General features: G+C 50.7%; 1 long non-coding RNA gene across 1 annotated transcript; it reads left to right on the top strand.

The window, feature by feature from the left end:
* Positions 1-3,441: 3,441 nt before the first annotated feature.
* Positions 3,442-3,927, top strand: LOC115286696. The gene is made up of 2 exons (XR_003906218.1): positions 3,442-3,595; positions 3,754-3,927. It is a non-coding gene; the product is annotated as an uncharacterized LOC115286696 (long non-coding RNA).
* The last annotated feature ends 11,999 nt before the right edge of the window (positions 3,928-15,926 follow it).

Below are 15,926 nucleotides of genomic sequence, written 5' to 3'. Positions count from 1 at the left end.
CAGGACTCGAACTCACAGACCCTGAGATCATGACCTGAGCTGAAGTCAGATGCTTAACCGACTGAGCCACCCAGTCGCCCCAGTTTTGACCTGATTTTAGATCACTCTCTCAGGAAAGCCCTCCAAGGCCCTCAAGCTGGGCGCACCCTCCCCCATCAAGGCACTTACCACAGGGCAGTGTGGTCACCTGGCTACTGACGTCTCCTCTGTGAGGACAAGGACAATCTTTCCTTCTCCCTTTGCAGCCCCAGGACTTAACATGGGGCCTGGCACCTCAGAGGTGGTCAGTCAATGTCTTCTGAATACACAGGGTTATATTCCAGGATCTGCATGTCGTTCCTTTTTAAAAATTTTTTTTAATGTTTTATTTATTTTTGAGACAGACAGAGACAGAGCATGAGCGGGGGAGGGGCAGAGAGAGAGGGAGACACAGAATCAGAAGCAGGCTCCAGGCTCTCATCTGTCAGCACAGAGCCCGATATGGGGCTCGAACCCACAGTCATGAGATCATGACCTGAGCCGAAGTCGGAGGCTTAGCCAATTGAGCCACCCAGGTGCCCCTCATTCCTTTTTATACAACTTGGGTGCTGTGCACAGGGAGTGCTTTGAACACTAAAGAGACTTAATGATGGTAAAATGAGTGAATAACAAACTAGGGATCAGCTACCATTGTAGAAAAGGATGTTTTAGGGTGAAGGAGACTTGGGTTCAAATCCTGATGCTGCTTCTTATTAGCCATGTAACCTCGGGTACGTGCTGCTCTGAGCCTGAGGTTCTTTTTTTTTTTAATGTTTTATTTATTTTTGAGACAGAGAGAGAGAGAGAGCATGAGTGGGGAGGGGCAGAGAGACAGAGAGACACAGAATTGGAAGCAGGCTCCAGGCTCTGAGCTGTCAGCACAGAGCCCGACGCAAGGCTCAAACCCACAAACGTGAGATCATGATCTGAGCGGTAGTCGGAGGCTTAACTGACTGAGCCACCCAGGCGCCCCTGAGCCTGAGTTTCTTTATCCTTAAAGATGGTCATCAGGGATAAGGTGTGGCTGGCAGTGCCCAGCACATAGTAGAAGTTCACCACACATTCTCATCATTAATCCCATTTGCCTTCTCTCCTAACGGCAGTGGGCTAGGGATTGGGATTCGGGTGGTTTTGGAGCTTGAGGCAGCCAGTATCACTGGGAGTAGTGTGAGCCTTGCCCGGGCCACTTGCTCTGGCTGAGGGACCAAGGTGCCACTCCACAGGGGCCCAGCCTCATTCCTCAAAGGCAGAATCGCTCTGTCTTCAATCCTTCACTCTTCTCAAAGTCTTCACATACTTGTTTTTTTTTTAAAGATTTAGTTTCATTTCTTGTTTTCAATAGGTAATACAGGATTAAGTATTCTAACCGTTCAAAAGGACACAGAGTGCCTGCCAGGCACTCAGGTCCCCTCCCCGGAAGCCGACAGCACTGCCGGTTTCACGCGTGTCCTCGCAGACCCGTTCTCTGCGAATACAAGGAGTGACACGCGCTGCACGTACCACTCGGCATCTGGTTGTGTCCCGTAAAGCTGCACGTCGAAGACCTGCCCGCATCGCGTCCACAGCCTGCCAACGCACACGGCGTCCTGTCTCGGGGCGCACCAATCTCTAGCCCCTTCCAGTCTCCCTTCCGAGCTCCAGTATAACTTCAGGCGCTGCTGACTTGTTTCCCGGGACTTCTCTGGACTTCCAAGCCCCCATGTCTGGTCGCTGACGCTCACGGAGGCTTCCTCTGCAAGCCTGCTCCCTCTCTTGGCAACCAGAGGGGTTTCCTTCACGCTCCCAGGCCTGGTGGTCTCTCCTTGCCCGTCCTGTGCATGAATTCTCTCCTCTTTCCTGCCACCCGGCCCCTTAATCACACTTTCTCAGAAACCCCCTCTTGTCTACAAGGATAGAGGCCAACCCCTTAGTCTAGCAGGCACCTCCCTCCGTGTGGCCCCCGGGAGGCCTCTCCTCACCTGTCTCCCCTGGAATCACAGCCTGTGGGGGACTGGCGACCTGGGCCACAGCAGGAAGGTTAACTTTCCCAACCTCTGGGTTGTTTCCCACCCCCACCTCCCCAGCAAAATAGGGTCAGGAACGTCTAGGCACTTGGGACACAGGATGAGTAAAAGAAGGGTCTCAGGTTGCATGTTGTGAAGAGATGGGAGGAAGAGACAGACTATAATCAGGAAAAGAAATAAATGAATAAGGATGTCACACAGTGGTAATGCTATGGAGGAAAATAAACAGGACTTTCTTACGGGAGGCATCAAGAGCTCACTAAACAGAGAGAGTCTGTGCTTATGAGTGGGCAGATCCACACTGCAGAGAGAAAAGTTCTCTTCAAATTAACCTACAGTTCAGTGTAACACCAATCAAAAGTTCAGATTCTTTTTTTTTTTTTGGTAGAACTCAGCAACTTTATTCTAAAATGCATATAGGTGATTAAGGGTTTGTGGATGGCTAAGACGTTTGGGGGGGAGGGGAAGAGTACAGGAGGGGACTTGCCCTGGAGAAATTCTTTTAAGAGTGATTTTTCACCACAGGAACCAATAGGTCCTAATAAAAAGTTTAATTCTTTTTTTTTTCAACATTTATTTATTTTTGAGAGACAGAAAGAGACAGATCACGAGCAGTGGAGGAGCAGAGAGAGAGGGACACACGGAATCGGAAGCAGGCTCCAGGCTCTGAGCTGTCAGCACAGAGCTTGAGGTGGGGCTCAAACCCACGAACTGTGAGATCATCACCTGGGCCAAAGTCGGACGCTCAACCCACTGAGCCACCCAGACACCCCTAAATTTTTTTTTAATGTTTATTTTTGAGAGAGAAAAGGAGCATGAGTCGGGGAGGGGCAGAGAGAGGGAGATACAGAATCTGAAACAGGCTCCAGGCTCTGAACTGTCAGCACAGAGCTTGACATGGGGCTCGAACTTGCAGACTGTGAGATTGTAATCCCAGCCAAAGTCGGACACCCAACCGACTGAGCCATCCAGGTGCCCCCATCCTAATAAAAAGTTTAAAGAAGACCCATGAATATATGACCATGTGAGATATGACTAAGGTAGCATTATAAACTGATCAGACAATCAAAAGTGACAGGAAACTGACTCACTCAGTTCTCTCAGTACGAAGAGAAAACTGGACCTCTGTCTTGTACCAAAGATGAACTCCAGATGGATTTATTTTTTTGTATTTAAATCCAAGTTAGTTGCATATTTTATTTTTTAGATGGATTTAAAACCTAAACATGATCCATTAAAAATTAGAAAGCTAATAGAAAATATGGGATCATATCATTGTGACATAGGGCTAGAGAAGCACTTCTTAAGAATCCAAAAAGCACAGACCACAAAGTGATGTGGAGACAGATTTCTTAGATCACAATGAAGAGGCTCTGTGAGACGGAGGACCCCACAGGCAAGTGAGCAGACCACTGGCAGCTGGGAAAAGGTATCTGCAGCCTCTCAAATGGCCCTCATCGCCACCAAGTGTAGACCTGCCCATGTGACCTGCCCATGACAACCCCGTAGGGGACAGCTGGCTCTGGCCGGACAGTCTCTGCGCTCAGATCAGGGAGGGGGCAGGCGAATGACCGGTGAGCTGGCCGGGCCCTCTCCCAGCCGCGGGTGAGGGGGCTCCCCGAGACCGGGTTCATTCACGGCCAGCCACAGGCCAGACAGGGAGCACCAGCCCTGAACTGTGTGTGGTAAAACGAACAAATTACCCTGACGAGCTCCAATTTTCACTCTGCAGGAGCAATTCCCCGCAGGCCTATTCCAGAGCGGCAAGTGTGAAAATGCAGCCTTCACGGTGGATTACCGGCCTCCAGGAATCTGTCACCTCCAGGCCTGGGGAAGAGGGGGAGGGCGAATTCTGTTTCTTCACGGGAGAATTCCTTTCCATGTCCAGCCTGTGGCCCGAGCAACACTCCCTGTCTCCACTGTCCTGTTTTTTGACAGAGAGCCTGAATCCACGATATGTGCGTGCCCTTTGGGGGTGGGGGGACTTGATACCACAGGCCACAGTCACAGATGCTTCAGACCGTGGAATAGTCTCCTCCAGAAGTGCTGCTCCTGACACTCTGTCCCCTTTCCAGAAGGAAGCTTTGAGTGGGCTTCTCCTGAAGGGCAGTAACCTCATAGCAAATATTTATTCAGGTGCCCTGCCCTCCGGAAAGGGAGACCCACCAGTCAAGGGTTCCATGATGAGTCAGCCTGTAGATGCCCCCACAGAAGGCTGGGGTGCAGTGGATGGAGCCCCAGAACTCACCTCCTCTTCAGGAGAGAGGAGCAGGGCTCCCTGGGAAATTCACACAGGGAAAGGGGCAGGGGAAGAAGACAGGGGAAAAGTACCAAGGAGGAGTGGTTGGGATGTGACCTAAGCGGGGGACTGAAGGAACAGCCTGGATGTCTGGACTGGAAGCTGCAGGCTTCAGGGGACGGTGGGATGCTTCAGCAGGAGAGCCACAGTCCCGGGTATTTTTTTAGCAAGATGTCCCTGGTGTGAGAAGCCCAGGCCTGAGGTCCACGTTCTCCCAGGCCAATAACATGTAAGACCTCAGTGTGGTTGTCTAGCTGTGCCTGCCCGCCTCTCCAGCTGTGTCTCTGGTCATCTCCAAGGTGTCCCGCCCTGGCCGGACAGGAGACCTTGTGAGTCCCCCAGGTCTCAAGCTCTCAATCCACAGGCCTATATTGTGTGCTCTTCTGCCCACCTGAAATCTTTCCCCAACAAATGCCTGCCTGGGTTCAAATGTCACCTCCTCTAGAAGCCTTCCCTGACCCTCCTTGGGCCACACCCTATAGTCAAGCTCTTCCTCCCCTGCGTGGGCCTCGGTAAGCACCACCTTCTTCCTCCAGCCCGTTCAGCAATCTGACGGTGTGTGCTGACTGCTGGCCTCTCCTATCAGACTGGGAGCTCTGGGAATGCGGGGTCTGCACTCCCTCCGTCCCTGTGTCTCTGCTTGTCACCGTTGCTGACTTTAGCTACCACTCTTCTCATCCCACGATGACTCAGCTCTCTGCCCCGGGTGCACTCAGCTACCCAGGCAGAGAAGAGATACTAAAACGTATGTTATGTATGTATTTATTTTTATTTTTATTTTTATTTTTTTAAGTTTTTTTAATATTTTTATTTTTGAGAGCAGAGACAGATCATGAGCAGGGCAGAGACAGAGAGAGAGGGACACACACAATCGGAAGCAGGCTCCAGGCTCTGAGCTGTCAGCACAGAGCCCAATGCGGGGCTCGAACCCACGAACTGTGAGATCATGACCTGAGCGCGAACCCACGAACTGTGAGATCATAACCTGAGCCACCCAGGTGCCCCTGTATTAATTTTTTTAATGGTTACTTATTTATTTGAGAAAGGCAGAGAGAGAGAGAGAGAGAGAGGGAGGGAGGGAGAAAATCCCAAGCAACACCATGCTGTTAGTGCAGAGTCCAACTCAAGGCTCAAACCCATGAACATGATCATGACCTGAGCTACGAGTCAGATGCTTAATTGACTGAGCCACCCAGGTGCCCCAAAATGTGTTTTTTTAATTCAGGTTCTCAGCAGCACCACAAGATTTGTACGTTGGTAGACCCTTTTTGGTGAGCTTTCAGGCATGTGATCCCTTCAGCTCAGTAGTTGAACACCTTACATGGATGGGGGAGCAGCCCCCCACGCCGCCCGCCAAAGGCCATGTCCTCTTAAGGCTCAGTGACAGAACTGGCACAGTGTCACCTCTGCTGCATTCTAGCGCTTGAAGCAAGTCACGGACCCAGCCCAGATTCAAGGGGGGGATCTCCACAAGGTTACAAGTACTAGGGACGTGGTTCATTACAGGTCACCTGTGTGACTAGTGTAAACAACAAAAGTATTCCATGCACAAGAATGTGGCATTGTGTGAATATGTTTCAAGGGTGTGATCACGCTAGTTGTAACCAAATCTTGGAGAGCAATTCATTTTGTGTTTGCAGGAAAGAGTCAACCGTCTCACATTCAGTAAAACATCAGTGGGCCACTTTGAAAAGGCCAAGGGGCACCTGGGTGGCTCAGTCTGTTGAGCATCTGGCTTCAGCTCAGGTTATGATCTCGCAGTTCATGGGTTCAAGCCCCACGTCAGGCTCTGTGCCGACAGCTAGCTCAGAGCCTGGGGCCTGCTTCAGATTCTGTGTGTCTCTCTCTCTGACCCTCCCCTGCTCATGCGGTCTCTCTCTCTCTCTCTCAAAAATAAATAAAACATTTTCAAAATTTTTTAAAAAGAAAAGGCCAAGGTCTGACTGTAGAGATCACCTCTTACTCTGATCATTGCAGGTTTAAGAAAATGGTGGGAAAGCAAGTAACTCCAGGTGGTAAAGTAATTTTGAAATAAGAGCTAACTATAATGCATACATAACACACACACAGACACACACCAGCAAAATCACACTTTCAGCCGAATTTACTCAAAAGCAGACTTTGTGGGAATGGTAATAGTCCTGGGCGGAACTGCCTGGAAATGGCCCTGACTGCCCCTGAAAAGAGGGAGCTGGTGCCCCCGGCCGTGTTCACACAGAGGCTGTGTGCCTGCCATGCAGCGGTGCACAGACACAATTCTGCAGGGGCAAGGGCAGGGCTAGAAGTCCTCTCAGATGTTTCCAGAGAGAGGACCCGGCTCTGTGATGCTGGAGGTGCATGGGATCCAGGCAGGAGGCGGGATTGAGGGGGGCCCAGCACTTGGAAGGGAGGAGAGGGGCAGCTTGCATCCTGGGCCTGGCGAGGCCAGCTGAGCGTCACTCCAGTGACAGCGGCTGACGCAGGAGGCTGGTGTGGCTTTTCCAGTGCTTCCGTGTCGGGGTCACCGTCTCAGGCTTTCCTCTTCTTCTTTAGCTCATCACAGGGACCCGGGGCCCGTGTAATAAAGTCTGCAGCGCGCTGAGGGAGAGCGGGGAGTCCATAACAAGCCAGGGCCCATTAGTGGTGAGGGGGAAGCAGGGCCCTGACAGCTGTAACCGTGAGCTCCAGCCAGTGGCCGCACCAGCAACAGCTCCGACAGCCTAACCAGGCCTGACACGGCCACCATCCTGGTGGGAGCAGCTGCCGAGAGCCTCCCCACTGCCCCAGGGAGCGTGTGCTCAGGCTCCTCTTGGTCAGTGGCTTGCTCCTAACCCCCCTCCCTCCCGCATCGGTTCACGTAACAGGTATTTACAAAGATGCCGTAATATGCTGGGTCCTGTACCTGGAGCTGGAAACGTAATGGCGAGTGAGACCATTTCTTTATTGCCAGCAGGGAGGTGTAAAGCCAGGGGCAGACATTTATCACCATCTGCGAAGCACTCTGAAGAGTCCAGCACTGAACATTGCTGCTCCGTGTGTCACCCTGGGAGGGAGGTGTCGCCCCGTTTTCCCGTAGTTAAATGACTTCCCCCAAGGTCTCCCGTGCTGAGGCCTCTTGTAGTAAGATGGCCTTTGGAGAGTGAAGCTCATGAGAACCACTGCCCTTGAATGCCTTCTCGGAGTCACCCGAGGGGTTCTCTAACTGCGTGCCCGGAACAAGGTGGGGGTGCCGTCTGGCCAAGGACCGGAATGTGTTATCAGGGATGTTCTTGTCATAAAGGCTGCTGGAATCCCAAGGAGGGCCTGCCCCTTGTTAGTAGAGGGGATGAATGGGTCGAGGGTATTTTTAGAGATCAGGAGCCTTGTCAACGCCATCTGGGGTGCGTGAGGCTGGGAAGCCCAGACCCTGGGGGACAAGCAGCCTCCAGGCTGTCTGCAACACCCGCCAGTTCCCAGGCCTCACCAAGTGCCTTCAGATACTAAACTCTCACCCTGACAATTGGGCAGAAAACAGAGTTCGGGCAGAGGCTCACGGAGTCCATCTCTGGGCAGGAGCGGCCCCCTGACAGGCTGGCGGGCATGGCAGAAGGCGCCGGGGCCTCTCTCTTCCGGCCACAGCCAACAATACGATGAACCTGCCTGCAGCCTCAAGTCTGGGACCACTCCTGCCCCTGCACACCACACACCTTCTCTTTCCCTCCTTCTGAACCCCCTCTCCACTGCCCTCCCCCACAGAACACAAATCCCTTGCTATTCGGTCTGGCACAACCACCCCAGCAATATAAATACACCGTTTAATCCTTGGTTTAGAGGTTAAGCTCACTTGCGGCTGGAATTCTGTGTCCCAGGACACCTGGGTGGGCCTTAGAAGAGCGCGAAAGAGGAGAACAATACATACCACAGGTCAGAGACCACGCTTGATGCACCATTACGTGTTTTCAGAACCCATTTTAAGTTGGTACATGTACTTAGGTTTCTCTTGTTCTGGAGGCTGTGCACTGCTCTCGGCAGGATACAGGGTGGCTCAGTCCGACTTCAGCCCAAGTCATGATCTCGTGGTTCATGGGCTTGAGCCCCTCATAGGACTCTGCATTGACAGCGTGGAGCCTGCTTTGGATTCTCTGCTCCCTCTCTCTCTGACCCTCCTCTCTCTCTCTCAAAAATATATAAACATTAAAAAAAATCTTTAGGGGCGCTTGGGTGGCTCAGTTGGTTAAGTGTCCAACTTCGGCTCAGGTCATGATCTCACAGTCGTGGGTTGGAGCCCTGACTTAGGCTCTGAGCCTGCTTCAGATTCTGTGTCTCTGACCCTCCCCAACTCATGTTCTGTCTCTCTCTGTCTCAAAAATAAACAAAACATTAAAATAAATAAATAAAATTTTTAAAATTTTTAAAAAAGAATACATTTTAGATTCTTAATAAAGTTTTGTTAAGCAAATGGAATAATTTTATAGCCAGAAACCAACGGACATCAAGCAGACCCTTGTACTGGTCAATATGAATGAGAGGGCGGGACCATCTTCGTGGGCAGGTAGCCAGCACGACTTGCGGGGAGTGTCCAGCCAGCGGAGACTGGCCTGTAAATCAGGGATCTGAGGTACTGCTAGTAGGAAATAGGCGGCTGGTAAGCTGGTCTTCCCCGCACCTCAGATCTAGACCCTCCTGCCAAAGCTTGGATATGGCATGAAGTGTATGGACACAGAACCAATAGCTAATAATAAGCCTCAACATTTGTTGAACTCCTAGAATATGCACAACAGCTTCATAAGGTACATGTTGTTACTATTATGCCCACTTTACAGATGAATTTATTACACTATTTACCATTCCATTATATTAATCTATTATTATATTTGATGTTCCTCAAATGTCAGCCACTTGTATTCTCTGTATCTACTTCCAAATTCTGCTGATTCAAACCTCTTGCCCAATAAAAGCAAGGGCTTTTATTCTTGTCTGTTCTGTCACCCGGCCACCTCCTCTCTTCTCCCCTCCCCACTCTACTAGATCTTTCCTGCTTTCCAGCCAGCTGACCTTCCCAGGGCCCAGTGATCTCTCACTCCTCCGGGGAAGTGCTGTCTCTGTTCTCTCTGGTGTCGCCTGTCCTTGCTTCCGTGAATGCTCCAGGATGCTCCCTCCGCCTAGGATGTTTCAGGCAGACCCTGGGGTGCTTATTCCTTCCTGGCCACTTTCAAAGAGCTTGGGGGCCGTCAGTGGTGAGAGAAGGTCCTCCCACGGTTGGCTGGGGGACAGGAGAGGGGAGCAGGGGCAGCTGGGTCCCCAGAGACCACAAACCTGCCCCCCGCCCCCAGCAGAGGGACAGAGCTCACCAGGCTCTGGGGTGGAGGTGCTGGGCTGAGCTAATCACCTAAATGGACGCAGGCTGTTGAGAGACAGGCTCTATTCCCTAATAGAATTTGCCCTCAAGTGCAATTTAATTTTCTCTGAGGCGGTCTCCAGCCCCTCTGCTGCCCTCCCCCAGACAGACCCTTAGTTCCCCAGCTTCCTGGGGGGAGCAGAGCGGGTTCTCTCGGAGAAAAGAGGAGAGGGGCCTCCTCCGGGCTCTGTCCAAATCCCTCCACTTGGCCTCCTCCTTGGGAGGTGCCCCTGCCCCACCTTCCAAGCCCCTTCCCCAGCTCCATCCCGGACACGGTTGCTGCTCCCCTCTCAAATACTCTCTGACTTTCCTCTAGAGCAGCCCACGTCCAGCGACAACAGCGACTCCCAGCCTACAAGTCCTCACCATGAATGCAGATTCTTCACCGTGACTTCTGGTAAGTTCATAAGCTTCGAGAATTCTTTGTCCTGCTTAGTGTCAGAGACTCAGTGGGGAAATCGTCAGGATGGGGGTGTGGGAGATATTGAAAGAGGGAGGTGTGGGCCATGAGTACACACACTCAGGATTTGGTGGAGGGGGCAAAAATCAGCTCAGAACCCTGCAACTGGGACAGAGCCCAGCTCCTGAGCACCCGAAGGTCACTGCTGGCTCAGAGAGCCTTTCCTGGGGCTGGACACCCCAGCTTGCAGTCTGTGGTGTCCTGAAACCTGATGCTGGTCATTGAGAGCATGGAAGATGTGGGAATCTGGACTCTGAGCTGTCCTTTTGTCTTCCCTGCCAATTTCAGGGTGGACGCGGGGGAGCATCTTCAGAAGCTGTTTTCCATCCCTTTCTCTGAGAACCCCTCTGGCTGTGACAGGGGCTCAGGGAGGTCTGTGCAAGTTCATGCTTGGTCTGTGCCTGTGGTCATGGGCTTCCCCCCGCCCCCTGCCTCCCGCTCCAAGCAGGGATGGGCAAAGACCACAAAGAGAACCTTGGGGGAGGGGAACAGAAGAAAGGGAAGAGGACCCTTAAGTTAGCTGAGGTGGCTTTCAAGGATGGCAGGAAGCCTCTGTGGCACAGAGTGGCCCTTGGGCTCCAGGCAGTCCCAAGACTACCCTCTATCTGGCAAGCTCTGGGGAGGGAGGGCCAGAATTCCTTTTTTCTTTGCCATCAGAGCCTTGAAAAGAGCAGAGGGTGGGGCTGAGGATGATGGAGAATGGATGGGTGGCAGGTCAGGGTCAACTGCAAGGGGGAGAAGGTCATTCTTCAGGCACAGCCACCTGCTCAGCCCCCGCCTTCTCTCTAGCACAGCTGAGGTCCCTGCATCAGTGAGTGGGGCCTGTCCTTTGTGGGGCTACATTTGTGGGCATCTTCCCAGTGTATTCACCCAGCAAAGGCTTAGGAGTCCCTTACTCGGTGCCAGAAACCGTGCGAGGTGCTAAAAGGCAAATGTACTGCTGTGCGCGTGTGCACGCGTGCGTGCATGCCCGTACGTGCCGCGCACCAAAGTCGAAACACCCCAGAACGGGACTGTCCAATAGGAATATAATGCCGGCCACTTGCGTAAGTTTACACTTTCTGGTCGCCATGCCAATAAAAGAAAGAGGTGAAATTAATAATAGATTTTGTTTAAGCCACCATCTCCAAAATAGTATCATTTCAACATGTAATAAAAATTTAAAAATCTTAATGAGATGTTTTACATTCCTTTCTTTGAATTAAGTCTTCAAAATCCATTATGTAATTTACCTTTATAGCACATCTCATTCTAACCAGCCACATTTCGGGACTCAGTAGTCATATGTGACTAGCAGCCACTGCACTGGACAGTGGAATCCTAGAGCATTCCCACCCCACCCCACCCCCCGACACCACGGCCAGCAGCAGTGGCGGCATCCAGCAACTTGTTAGAAATGCAGAACCTCAGGTCCCAGACCTGCTGAATCAGAGTCTGTGTTTCCACAAAACGCCCAGTGATTTATGTGCGTAGTAAATCTGAGGACCGCGGTGTGCAAGAGCTGGGGAATAGGGAGCATTTTGCCTTAGGAACTTTTTTCATATTGGATCTCACACAATCTCCCAACAACCCCTTCTTAGGAGAACGATCTGAGTATTACCATCCCCAATTAACACAGGAAAACAGAGGTCCAGAGGTTTTACTTCTCATAGCCATAAAACTCGGATGTAGAGTAGAGCCAGGATTTGTGTTTTCTACGGAAAGCTTCCTCGGGTGAGGTCTTGAAGAAATCCTTTGTCCCTCAAAGCTCTTAGTGTTTCTTCCTTCACCATCAAAAGTAGCTATAGTTACAGTGTCCTAATCCCTTCCCTGGGAGCCTGTGTTTTTAAGCAGAGAACTTCGGTGACCGAGGGCAAGCCCCTTCCCAGGAAGCCAGGGCTATGAGCAGGGGAGGCCAGCCAGTGAGAGATATTAAAAGTGCCAAGTCTTTTTCCTTTCAGACTAAAGGTAGCTGCATCCGTGGGGACCCTCTATATGCCAGGCCCTGTGCTAACAGCTGCAGCTCCCTGTGACAATATTATCAGGCAGGTACTTACTCTCCCATGATACAAATCAGTAAACCAAGGCTCAGAGCGAACAACACTCCAGCAGCCATCAACAATGAAGTCTGCCTAGTTCCAGGGTCAGGAGTCTGACCTTGCCCCACCATTTCTCCCCACGAACCTCCCGGGCCTGTCCCCTGTCACCTCTGCCCACATCTAACACATCTACATTTTTTGGTTGTAAGTCAGTTCCTGAGAGGAAATCGCTGAGTTAAGCTCATCCAGTAAAAGTCTTTTGCCAAGATGATGACGGGGTTATTTTATAGATTAGCCTTGACACCTGCAGCTATTTTCAAATACAGCCAGGCCAGACTTCCCACCCCTCTCCTCCTCCCCATTCACAGCCTCCTCTTCAGAAGCCAAGAACCGGGTTGTGTGGGCCTAAGTCCTAATACAGCAGTGCAGACAGCTCTCCCTTTCTGTGCTTCCGGGTCCTCGTCTGCAAAACGATCCTGATACGATGGGCCCTAACTGTCTTACGAAGCTTGAGTGAGAAAGGTACGCGACGGCCCTTAGCGATCTTTAAAGCACCATGATAATGTCAGTTACTAGAATCATTCTTGGGTTTGGGACGCCTCTGAGCCCTGGGGTCTGAAGAGAGAAAATAGGGAGAAAGGATGTCACTTGTGCAGCCTCTGGAGTCCAGGGTTTTTTATTTTTTTATTTTTTTATATAGTTTATTTATTTTTGAGACAGAGACAGAGCACGAGTGGGGGAGGAGCAGAGAGAAAGGGAGACACAGAATCTGAAACAGGCTCCAGGCTCTGAGCTGTCAGCACAGAACCCGATGTGGGGCTCAAACCCATGAACTGTGAGATCATGACCTGAGCCGAAGTTGGATGCTTAACCGACTGAGCCACACAGGCGCCCCTGGAGTCCAGGTTTTTAAAACAAACCTAGATAGTAAGTCAACTTTAAAAGCAAACAGGGCGTCTGGGTGGCTCAGTGGGTTAAGCCTCCCACTTCAGCTCAGGTCAGATCTCACGTTGTGGGTTCGAGCCCCGCGTCAGGCTCTGTGCAGACAGCTAGCTCAGAGCCTGGAGCCTGCTTCAGATTCTGTGTCCCTCTCTCTCTGCCCCTCTCCCTCTCATGCTCTGACTCTCTCTGTATCAAAAATAAATAAAACGTTTAAAAAAATAAATAAATAAATAAAAGCAAACAAAAAAACCAAAGAGCATAATTTCAGGTTGCACTTGCAGACTGGCTTCTGAAAAGATCTTGAGTGCCATGGAGAAGCTGTCAGAAGGAGCAGAGCCACCTGATTCATACTGGGGGTCACCATTATTAACCATGTCTGTGTGTTGAGGACTGGGCTCTGGGGTTTATATGCATTCTTTCTAATCCAACAAGATCCTACAATGTAGGCAGGTTTTATCCCCCATTTTATAAATGAGGAAAATGAAGCTGACACATTTAAAAAAATTTTTTTTAATGTTGACTTATTTTAGAGAGACAGAGTATGAGCAGGGGAGGGGCAGAGAGAGACACACACAGAATCTGAAGTAGGCTCCAGGCTCTGAGCTGTCAGCACAGAGCCTGATGCGGGGCTCGAACCCACGAACTGTGAGATCATGATCTGAGCTGGAGTCGGATGCCCAACGGACTGGCACATTTAAATAACTAGTCTAGGAGGAAATAACTAGATAGGAAGATTTTCATAAGGGAGCTAAAATATCACCCAAGGGGCAGTTTTGGCACCTGGCACTCAGCTTGTGACCATATTGTAAGAGCAGTTCTCCTCTACTCCTGAAGTGGGGGCAAAGAATGTCCCTCCACCACCACCACAGGTCTTTCTTCCCCAACTAACATTTTTAGGAAAGAAGAGCTCCCCCATGTTCTAGTCATTGCTTGAAAACATCCAAGAAAGTTTCTCGCCCCCTGGTTTCTCCCATAAATATAAAGCAAGAAAAAAAGGGGGAAAGAGGCAAAATATTACAGAAGAGATACTATAATGATGCTGGCCAACCTTTCTAGGGCAATGCTTCCTAGGTGCTTCAGGTGACCGAGGAAGGTAGCATCGTTACGCCCATGAAGCCTGTGGGGAGGAACCTGCCAAAAGTTGCCCCACTTAGGCTGTATCCAAGTGCAACTTAAATGCAGACATCGTGAGCCAGAACCCGAAGGTTTGCCCAGCTAGTCTGCAACTACCTCTCAACAAAAGGAAGTTTGCTGACACTGTCTCACAGGAATGGCCGGAATACTGGAGCAAAGTAAGCTATGGACTGTCTGCACTTGGCACTGCAGGTCCTTGTCTTCCAGGGTCTAGTGAGGAGGTGGTACACAGCACATGCTCAGTGAATGCAAGAATTAAGGAATGATCTAAGATACTCTAGATTTTTGGTGGGAAATAAAGAGAATAAGCCCTGAAATTAGAAAGAGACCAAATTCCCCAATCCATTCCCCAGTTCCTCGTGCACACAGGCCATGGGGTATGGTGGCTGCACAGATGGATCCCAGAGGACTTGGCCTTGCCAGGGAATGGCTCTGTGTGGATCCACCACTGGCTTTGCCCAGGGACTTCCAAGTAAGAGTTACATGATGATGCTGGTGGTGCTAGAAAACATAGAGCCAGACCACCACCTGTGACCATATCCTGATTCCACTGCCTACTATCTGTGCAACCTTGGGTATATCACTTGACCTCTTCATGCCTCAGTTTCCTCATCTATAACATGGGGATAATAGTAATAATCGCCTCAAAGGGTTTGTGAGGATTTAATGAGTTAACACACAGAGCTGTGCTGGCGGTTTAAACTATTGTCTCCGTCCTTCTTCCTCTAAGGATCCCAGTGCTCTTTACCTAGTCTGTTTCCCGGCCACGCACTGCCTCGGAATCTGATCTTGAGAGCTAGATGCCCAAGTGCAGGACCATCTCTTTTCCATGTCCCTTCAATGCCTGTGTCAAGGACACAGGGCAGGTTTAAACTGAGCAGCCACTGTCTTCTGATCAGCATCCTGGGGGTGGGGGGGGAGATCCCTGGAAGGTTCTGGGAAGAGAGGGAGACAAATGACAAAGTGGTGGGCTCACGAAAGAGGTCCTTGACAAATGACTGGAAGGACTGGGTGGACAGATGGGGAAGAGCAAAGGCCCCTGTCCTTTTATTGGAGAACTCCTTGTGGCTCCCTGAACAAGACAGTGGCTCCCCAGGGGCTGGGCTGAGGGTTGGTCTCCCTGGTTCTCTCTGTTGGGATGAGTAATATGGACCAGGGCAGAGGGTCTATATCAATCTAGCCCAGCAGAAAAATGAATGAAAATTGAATTCCCCAAGGAGAATCGGGGAGCTGTTATCCAGACAGAGATAAATCAAAGGATGCCACGGAGAAGGGGGAGAGCAGGTTTCCAACAGCAGGGGAATAATTAAGGAAACAGTTTCAAAATGCAAATGATGAAAGAGGGTTTAAGAGCCTGGAGGACAAGGAGGAGGTGACTGGCGAAGGGGTGATGGGGAGCAGGGGTGGTGAGTGGAGAAAGGGGCTGCGGTTCAGAACTCCTGGCATCTGAGGGTGAACTTGCCCACTCTGTGAAGCTCCTAAAACAGGAGGGTTAGAAGATTCAGGAGCCTGTGTGCAGAGTGGAAAGAGCGCAGGAGCGGGAGTCAAAGGCTGGATTTAATCTCCAGTTGGGTCTGCAACTTATTAGCAGTGTGACCTTAGGCAAACCACTTAACCTCTCTGTGTCCTGATAATCATACCCAAGCCCAGCATGATTATGAAGATCAAATGAGATAAAATATGTAGAGGAACTTTG

This window comes from Suricata suricatta, chromosome 3 (assembly GCF_006229205.1).
Source record: "Suricata suricatta isolate VVHF042 chromosome 3, meerkat_22Aug2017_6uvM2_HiC, whole genome shotgun sequence".
NCBI lineage: Eukaryota > Metazoa > Chordata > Mammalia > Carnivora > Herpestidae > Suricata > Suricata suricatta.
The sequence above is the reverse complement of the archived record's forward strand: the minus strand, read 5'-3'. Positions and strand labels throughout refer to the sequence as shown.